Source organism: Ascaphus truei, chromosome 18 (assembly GCF_040206685.1).
Source record: "Ascaphus truei isolate aAscTru1 chromosome 18, aAscTru1.hap1, whole genome shotgun sequence".
In the NCBI taxonomy this organism is placed as follows: Eukaryota; Metazoa; Chordata; class Amphibia; order Anura; family Ascaphidae; genus Ascaphus; species Ascaphus truei.
In genome coordinates, this window is record NC_134500.1 from 40360944 (window position 1) to 40370386 (window position 9443).

A 9443-nucleotide genomic window follows, 5' to 3' on the forward strand; every position below is an offset into this window, starting at 1 on the left:
TACTGTGTAATTTGCAGAAGGAATTAAGGATGATCCTTTAACCCCAGGAGAGTCTGCATTTGATGAAAGAGATATGCTGCAGTTTAAGTCAACTCACAGACTTATCCCAAGAATAGTGGAAGAAAAGAAAGATGTATTAAATCAAGGAAAAGATGCCCTAACTCAGACACTTCAATCTGCACGAAAAGAGATTGATTGTCTACATGGACGTTTAGATAAGGAGCAAGAAACCAAGGCTGCACTACAAAGCTGTCTATCCTCAGCAGTTGCTAAGTGTGTTCTCCAGGAGAAAGAAAAAGATCAGATGGAGAGGGACAGGGTGATCCTTTCAAGTAAACTGGAGAAGACTTACGCTGATTCTGCCCATGACCAGAGTTTAATTGATCAAGCTTACTCAGCGCTGGAAACCTCTCAGAAGGAAGTTCACAGGCTTAATACATAGCTTAAAGTCTACCAGGAGGAGATTTTCTACTTCAAAAAAGAGATGGAAGTCGTTCGGGAGGAGAGATGCTACTGGAAAACAGAGATACGTTCTATAAGAGAGGACTTCGAAGGGTGGAAAAGTGAGTCTGAAACTACAAACCAAAATGTACAAGACCCTCTCTGTCCAAGCCAGTGAAGGAGATAAAAGACTCCACGAATCAGAAGAGAAGAGACTATAGATAGAAGAAAAGTCAAGGATGCAATTAGCACTGGAAAAAGCAGAGGGTGACTGGGAAAAAAAATATCAGTTGGAGAATGACATGGTGATCTTGTCAAGTAAGCTGGAGAAGGCCTTTGGGTTTAATTATCCCCTCTATGCTGACGACACACAAATATACTTTTCAACACCCGACCTTACACCTGCTGTACAAACCAAAGTTTCTGAATGTCTCTCTGCTATATCATCCTGGATGGCCATCCGCCACCTTAAACTTAACATGGCTAAAACAGAGCTCCTCATACTTCCTCCCAAACCTAGCCCTACTACCTCCTTCCACATTACTGTTGGAACTACAATCATTCACCCAGTAGCCCAAGCACACTGCCTAGGGGTCACACTTGACTCCTCTCTCACTTCGCCCCTCACATTCAAAACATTTCTAAAACCTGTCGCTTTTTCCTCCGCAATATAACTAAGATACGCCCTTTCCTCTGTTGCTCGACTGCTAAAACTCTGACTTAGGCCCTCATTCTCTCCCGTATTGATTACTATAACCTCCTGCTGTCCGGCCTTCCTGCCTCTCACCTGTCAGCCCTACAATCTATCCTAAACGCTGCTGCCAAATCACTCTACTCTTTCCGAGATCTGTCTCAGCATCTCCCCTCATGAAATCCCTATCCTGGCTTCCGATCAAATCTCGCATCTCACACTCCATTCTTCTCCTCACTTTTAAAGCTTTACACTCTTCTGCCCCTCCTTACATCTCAGCCCTAATTTCTCGTTATGCACCATCCAGACTCTTGCGTTCTTCTCAGGGATGTCTTCTTTCTACCCCCTTTGTATCTAAAGCCCTCTCCCGCCTTAAACCTTTTTCACTGACTGCCCCACACCTCTGGAATGCCCTTCCCCTCAGTACCCGACTAGCACCCTCTCTATCCACCTTTAAGACCCACCTTAAGACACATATCAAGAAGCATATGAATAGCACTGTAGCTATTCTGAACACATGATACATAAAGCTTGGCCCCCTGCAGACGCGCTTACCAGAACTCCCTCCTACTGTCTCTGTACATTCTCCCTACCTACCAATCAGACTGTAAGCTCCTCGGAGCAGGGACTCCTCTTCCTTAATGTCTAAAGCACTTATTCGCATGATCTGTTATTTATATTATCTGTTATTTATTTGATTACCACGTTCTTTCATGTACTCGCGGGTGAGCCCTTCCTCTGTCGGGGGAGGCTCCTCAGATCGGTCCCGATCTGAAGCTGCGTGCTTGGGGCCTCGTGGGTGAGATGATCCGGTGCCATCTTGATTTCAGGATGCTGCCTCTGAGCTCCGTGGGGAAGGGGCAAAGTATTTGGTGACGCCCTGATTCATTTGGGCTTTTTGTCTGCCAGCCATATCTGCAGGGTATGTAGTCCAAGGGGTTCATTTTTAAGGGGGGAATTTTGGGGGGAAAGTGCCAATATTGGTGGGTTTATGCGAGGGTCTGAGGAGCTCCTCTCCTACATGACCATCTCTGTCGGCGTCCTGGCCACGCCCCCCCCCCGCTGCAGCTTTAAGGTAGTCCCCACAAAGCTTTTCCCCCTCTAAAGCTGGCTTCTTACACGCTGCACACCACTTGGTTTTCTTAGCCGCCTTTTTCTTATCGTGCAGGGACTCCACCGTATCCTCAGAAATTCCCTCTTCTGGCTGGGTAACCACAGAGCTAATTAAGCAAAACAAAAATAAATACTAAATATACAACCTAATATGTAAGGAATCAACTCTCTTCAACTTGAAATGCTAAACTCAGGACTCACCTAGACTTGGAAAGCGACCCTTTTGCTGCTGTAGCTTCCATATTCAATTCAGTATCCAGCTTCTTCTATCTGCTGAGCTTTCCATGCTTCAGCATCAGTCTCACACACTTCACATGCTGAACTCCGTTGCTGACATCACTGCAGTGCGTGTGCTCGGCTCTCATGCGCACGCCCCCGCCGGCCGGAACGTGACACGCATGCCCACGTGCGTTGTGTGGGTGCGCCCGAAGTCCACAGTTCCCTTACCGCTGCGTTCCAGACGCATCGCGGTCAACATGAGCCTCCTGCGGCTCGCAGCTCCTTTCTGCTTACACCCCATGTTCCAAGCGGCTCCTGGGGTTGCCCGGTCGCATGTGCCTCTGTCTTGCCACCCTTCGTGGGTGCGTCGACTGGAGCTTCAGGGCAGAGAGGCTGAGACTGCACTAACCAGTGAGTCCTGCATTACAAAAACAACAAAACCTGCTACTAGCTATTAGGACAGGAAAAAGACTAGCTTGCAGGTAGAAGGAGGGGGAGATTCAATTTCCTGTCCTACTAAGCTGGAGGAGGGAGTTGACCCCAAGAGTGCCCACTGCCAGGGTGATCAGGAAAAGTTATTCCCATGGGGGGGGGGGGATTGGCTGTACAGGTTAAGGATAGGAGCCTTAAGCCTATAAGAATGCCTGCTGCCTGGTCTTAGTCAGATTCACCTAAGAAACATCTTAAGCTTCAACCAAGGTCCGTCCCAGCATCAGCGGAGTTCCAGAGTGTGAGGGGTTAAAACCATCGTAACAAATAAGTGCACCCCTCTTCCAGAATTCGTTTGAGCTAAGGATTCCCAAAGAAAAAGCTTATAAATTGCCCCTTGCCCTGGACGTTTTTACCCCCCTTTTTTTCCTTACCCCCCTTTTCCCCTTTCCCATCCTTCCCTCCCTTCCATGTTTCTCTCCCTGATTTAGTTTATTTAGACATTATCAGTTATTATCTAGCTTTTGTTTTGCATCTTGTGTATATCATTAAATTCACTTGGCTGACCCATTTGCTTATGCTGTATCACTGAGAGTGCCGGGAACATTTGTTGTTTATTTATGTTAATTGGGAGGAATCAGGGTCCTCCTGGTTCCCTTGAGCACCACCCCATTAGATTCTCTTTATTCATTTATCACGAGTGCTGTCTAGTATATTTTTCTAAAAGCCTATAAGGACTTAATGAAAAGTTTTACTTTGGCGGAGATACAGGGGTTGCATTCGGTGACCCTAGCCAAGGACTGTCGCACGGCTCTATTCGCGCACCACCCCGCTCCTGGGCAGTGGTGCCCAGAGACTTTGTTTTCAAGTTTTCGTTCCGTGGACATTATATTTCGTTTCCCCATCCCAGTAAGTGTATATTAAGTGTAATTGTGAAGAATTGTGTGTTTGTCTTAAAAGGAAATAAAATACAATTTATTTTACCCTCCTTGTTGTGCTCAATCCAGAATCCCGGTATTAGTGTGTTAATAAGACTTGGTCTCCCGTGACAACAGTACAAGGAGCTTTCAAATGAACTATTCATCCCAAGGGCAGTACAAATGACTCGGGGGCATCCCTTTAGGTTGGGGGAAAGGAGACTTCACCAGCAACAAAGGTAAGGGTTCTTTACCATACGGGCAGTTAAAATGTGGAATTCCTAACCTATGGTGACTGATGGCAGATACAATAGATTTGTTCAAAAAAAGGTTGGACATATTTTTTAGAAAGGAAAGGTGTACAGGGATATACCAAATAAGTATACATGGGAAGGATGTTGATCCAGGGATTAATCCGATTGACAATTCTTGGAGTAAGGAAGGAATTAATTTTAACCCTTAATCGGGTTTTTGTTTGCCTTCCTCTAGATCAATAAGTAAGTATAGATATAGGATAAAGTATCTGTTGTCTAATTTTGCAGTGTCCCTAGGGGCCCTCCTAGCTCGTCCGCACGTCATCACCCACATTCACAGAAGATCTTATCATACCCATTGGTGTCTCTTCCACCTCTGCCCTTCCAGTCCCTTCAACCTGTCATTGACAATGTTTTGGCTGTAATATATTGGGCGCGCGTCAATGATAATTGACTGTGGGAGGCTGACGTTGATACAGTCAAGATGCGCACGGCTGTGAGCGGTGTCGCGGCAGACCAGAGAAAATACAAGAAAATTGTATTTTTGCGCTGTTGCCGCATCACGTGACACCACGAACCAATCACAGCGTGGCCTAACACTGTGACGTCAGAGCCACGCCCCCTATCTACGTCACCGCTGCCAACATACAAACAAAGCGTGCGTGTCATCTGCACATGCAGCACCGTGTGCGTGCCCGCACGCGCACCAGTGAGCACTATATTACAGACGTAAGAATAAAGCCTTTGCACGGACTATGTGGATTCACACTGCCTTGCAACCTGCCATGGACACTGACACGTAATGTAGACACTGTGCTAATCTCTGTACTCCAGGTGGCCAATTGAGCTGTTGCCTGCCTACTGTTAATTTCAGTGGCTGTAACACAGAGATTTCGCTGGTCTCAGAAGGACAGTCTGAAATTGTATAGCTGCCGCTGGTGGCTCAGAGTCACAGGATTCTCTGTCTTGGTTAACCTTGGCTTACTCTTGCTTAGCCCTTACTAAAAATTAGTATTTCAGTTTCCTGCTCAGGTTGTATAAGTCTGAGTCCATGGTGTGGGAGACCGCGCGGAGGCGTCCGCAGTGGGCGCGATCAGACGACCTTAAGGCAGTGATCGCGCAGGCGTACCCGGGCGGAGGCAGGAGGGGGCACGCATTGCACAAGAAATCAGTTGAAACTGATTTCTTGGCGCGACACGTTGGTCCTGTGAGTGGTTCACCCAATGAGGGCGAACCAGCTCCGTGACGCCCCTAAGAACGCCCCGTCGATCATGGCCAGGGAAAGCACTCGCTTTCCCACAGCCTCCACTCGCCTCAGCGTGGGCGAAGGCACCATGGGCCTCAGGAGTTAATATCATATTGTGACCCACAGACCTTACTGCACTGTTCACTAGTAACATAGCCCTTTGCTTACTGTAGTAAATTCAGCCTCATGACACCCTCATGTCAGGTGTCACTATTTGTTTTTTAAGCTTGTCAGGAGGAGGATTCAGTCTGGAGGGTGCATGGAAGTACCGTAGTCCCCTCATGGAGGCTATGGGAACGGGCCAGGTGAAGGGGTGCATCACCCCGAAATGTTAATGTTGCCCCCGCATCTTTTTTTCCTGCATCTCCTTTCCCGTTAGGGGTTCTCCTACCCTTTTCCCCATTTCATTGTGATTTCAGATTTCCCTTCCCCACTCCCTTTCCTTCCCTACTCCTATCCAGGCTGTACCTTCAGTCATTTTTGAAGTGAAACTTCTTTAGTGGCACCTCTGATGGGATAAAACTGGATAGATGGGGGGGCCAAATGTGAAACGGAAGTGACGTCACGTAATGGACGCCGCTCCGCTCACACGCCCCCCCCTGTCACATGTGGCGGCGCTCCTAATCGCCGCCGCACCCCTCACCCTCCACCCACACCTAGTTGCTCACATGCGGCGGCGATAGCCGCCGCTCCTAACTGCCACGGCGCCGCTGTTCCGCCGCCCGCTGCCATGCCGCGCGCCACGCATGCGCAGAAGTGGCTGGCAGCGGCGCCGTTCCCCGCCTACTGCCATGCCGCGCGCCACGCATGCGCAGAAGCGGTGCCTGGGAATAGGGTGGTTTGAGCGCGCCGCCGGAGGGGGAGCTTGAGCGCGCCGCCGGGTTGTGGGGAAGGGGGGAGCTTGAGCGCGCCGCCGGGGGGGGAGCTTAAGCGCGCCGCCGGGTTGTGGGGAAGGGGGGAGCTTGAGCGCGCCGCCGGGGGTGGGGAAGGGGGGAGCTTGAGCGCGCCGCCGGGGGGTTGGGGGGGTATCTGCTCAGAAGACTCAGACTGAGCCCCCCGGGTCCGCAGCTCCGTCGGGGGTGGGGGGAGTCAGGAGAGAGGGGGCAGGACACAGACAGAGAGACATACGGTACACACAGAGAGATACACATACACTGACAGACACACACACACTGACAGACACGCACACACTGACAGACACGCACACACTGACATACACACATTGACTGACACACACATTGACTGACACATACACACAATGACACACACACACTTACTCTGACGCACACACACACACTGACTGACACACACACACACTTACTCTGACGCACGCACACACTCTGACGCACGCGCACACACTGACGCATGCACGCGCACACACTGACGCACGCACGCGCACACTCTGACACACACTGACACACGCACGCACACCCCAGTGATGTACCGAACACCGCCCCTGAATGATGTGCCTATTCCTTCCCCCCCACTGTGAGCTCCCCCACCCGCTCAACATTCATGATGCTGGTACTGCTGCCAATAAACACATACACACACTGACGCATGCACACTTTGACGCACGCACACTTTGACGCACGCGCACGCACACTGACTGTCACACATACGCACACTGACTGACACACATACACTCACTGACCGACACAGAGAGACATTCACACAACACAGAGAGAGAGAGACATACACTGACACACACACACACACACACACACACACACACACACACACACACACACACACACTGACCGGTACAGATACATACACTGACCGGCACAGATACATACACTGACAGACACACACACAAACAAACACATACATACTCACTGACTGACACACTGACACATGTGTGCCGAGCACGCGCGTTATAAGTCAATTTCTGTGACAAAAGTCAAAGAAGTTTCACTTACTATGCGCGTGCACAGCACACACAGCTTTTTTTTTTACATACTTGTTTGACTTTGCATAATATTAATATTGTTGTGTCTTGCAATATACACTATTCATTAATACACCATCAGTTTTCTTGTGGTCTTTTGGAATGCTAGGAACACCAGGAGTGTTTATTCTGTCTTGTTCATTATCTGTTTCTTGTCCCTCTCCCTATCGTCGTTTCAAATCAGTTTAAAAGTTCATGCAAATGTTGTAATGAACGTTTTTGGTTAATATGATATATTTGTAACTCAGTCATCAGTTTTAGACCATTACTGCACTGCTTCCACCCCCATCTAATTTAACACAGGTTAGTAAATGTGAACTTTGATTACTATTTTGTGTTACGCTGCTAGACGTGTTATACCAAAAAGTGTTAACCCTGCCACTCTCCACATGTAGTCTTTACGAGCAACCAAGTCAGATTTGAATGGGTTGACGTGCAATGGTAACAAGGGGGCACATTATACCCTTACTTTTTGATATACTCTGTTCCATTTTCTATTTAAAGGAAAATAGCTTTATTATTTTAAATAAAATAGATTTAGCATTTATTGCAAGTCAAGTTCCACTACTAAGCCATGTCTCCCAATGGATTGACAGGTTAAATGGATAATTCAGTGCTAGAGAGATCTTGAAACCTGATTTGTTCTCTTGAGAATTAACTTTAGAAACTCTGAATTATACATTGGTGGCACTATGAAACAAAATATCAGGAATCATACACTGATTTTTTTCCACAACACTTCTTTCACAGTACAAAGGTTATACATGTGCTTTATACCAAAGGTCAAATTCCTTGCATAACTGAAAATAGTCTTAAGCAAATAATAATAAAATAAATGTATACCGGTTTTAAAAAAGATCTGGCAAATAAAATGTAATCCCTTTACTTAAAATAATTACAATAAGAAATTGCACAGCAATATTGTAACTATTCTCTCATTTGCTTTTTTTTTTTACAGAGATTTCTAGCATATACTGTGATTTGTGTGTAATCCTAGAAGTTAAACCATGATATAGAAATTGCATTTGCAATTCTTCAAATTATAGTCTTAAAAGGGTTCAATGTCCTTAAAATCCGTTTTTAAAAGAAATACAGAAAATTAAAGCATTCATAAACATTCAGCACTTTAAATGTTCTGTTTTTACATTTCTGCTTTGAGTTTATAACAATAGACATTTAATAACGTTGCAGATATATTTTATAGATATCTGAATTCTGCAGCACAGTGCTAAGGCAATACCAACTTTTATAGAATATAAAAGGCTTGATTCAAAGCAATATTTTTTTTTTAAAAAATTGCATTTTAGAACACAGTATAAGAGACTTACTTTTTGAAAAATATCAAAATGCCAAAACTGTTTTCCTGCATGGTATTAAAACATTCCTTAAATTCAACTGTCACAAAATCATACCTGATATCCTGTTCTGCAGGAAATCCTTCCTAAATGATAGTGTTTCCTTATACCCCTGCTTGTGAACTAGAACTCACTAACGGTAACCTCTTCTGTTATATAGAAATGTATCATTCGTTATGGGTGGGAGTCATAGCCTTAATTGTATCCAATAAGAAACCGACCATTACTAAGCTTTCCCATAACCAATCACAGATTCCCTTACAAGCAGAAAGGGTGAGCTAAGCTTTCCACAGAGACACCGATACAGGGCAACCATACCACTGCTGCATTCCACAGTCTCATTTTGAACTGTACAGGACATTGAAATAATCATGGGGAAATTGTTTTCTGCACACTTGCACTTTTTCTTAGCAAACACTACAGCATGAGTAACACACATAAGGGATAGAAAATAAACTGGACTTCAACATTGTAAACACCCCTGCCAATGCAGGCTTCAATCGATTCTGTGCACTGTATGTACTGTATTTTATATAGCCAATGAAAATATCACTTGTGACCACATTCACATGTCTTAGAGTGGTCTGCAACCCTGCCTTTCACCATTATCGCCTAGCACAGCAAAGTGGGGGGCGCTGGATTTTTTTTTGGGGGGGGGGGGCGCGGGCGCTTGCAGAGGCCCGCACTCTTCCACAGAACATTTAAATTAAATGCTGGGGGATCGCGTGAGACCTCTGCAACACACTTACGGGGTTCTGCAGAACTGCAAAAACGTGTTCCAGGGCAATGCGGCATCAAATGACGCCGTTGTGTCATGCGGACTGATG

The 9443-nt window shown here is 46.4% G+C and overlaps 1 protein-coding gene across 2 annotated transcripts in view; it reads right to left on the minus strand.

Moving 5' to 3' along the window:
• The window catches only part of HYKK (hydroxylysine kinase), a 119246-nt gene extending 110465 nt beyond the window's left edge, over positions 1-8781 (minus strand). For both annotated transcript variants that reach the window (XM_075576141.1, XM_075576140.1), the window contains exon 1: positions 8674-8781. The gene's annotated coding sequence lies outside the window, so the exon portion shown is untranslated. The remainder of the gene's footprint in view (positions 1-8673) is intronic.
• Between the last annotated feature and the right edge of the window lie 662 nt (positions 8782-9443).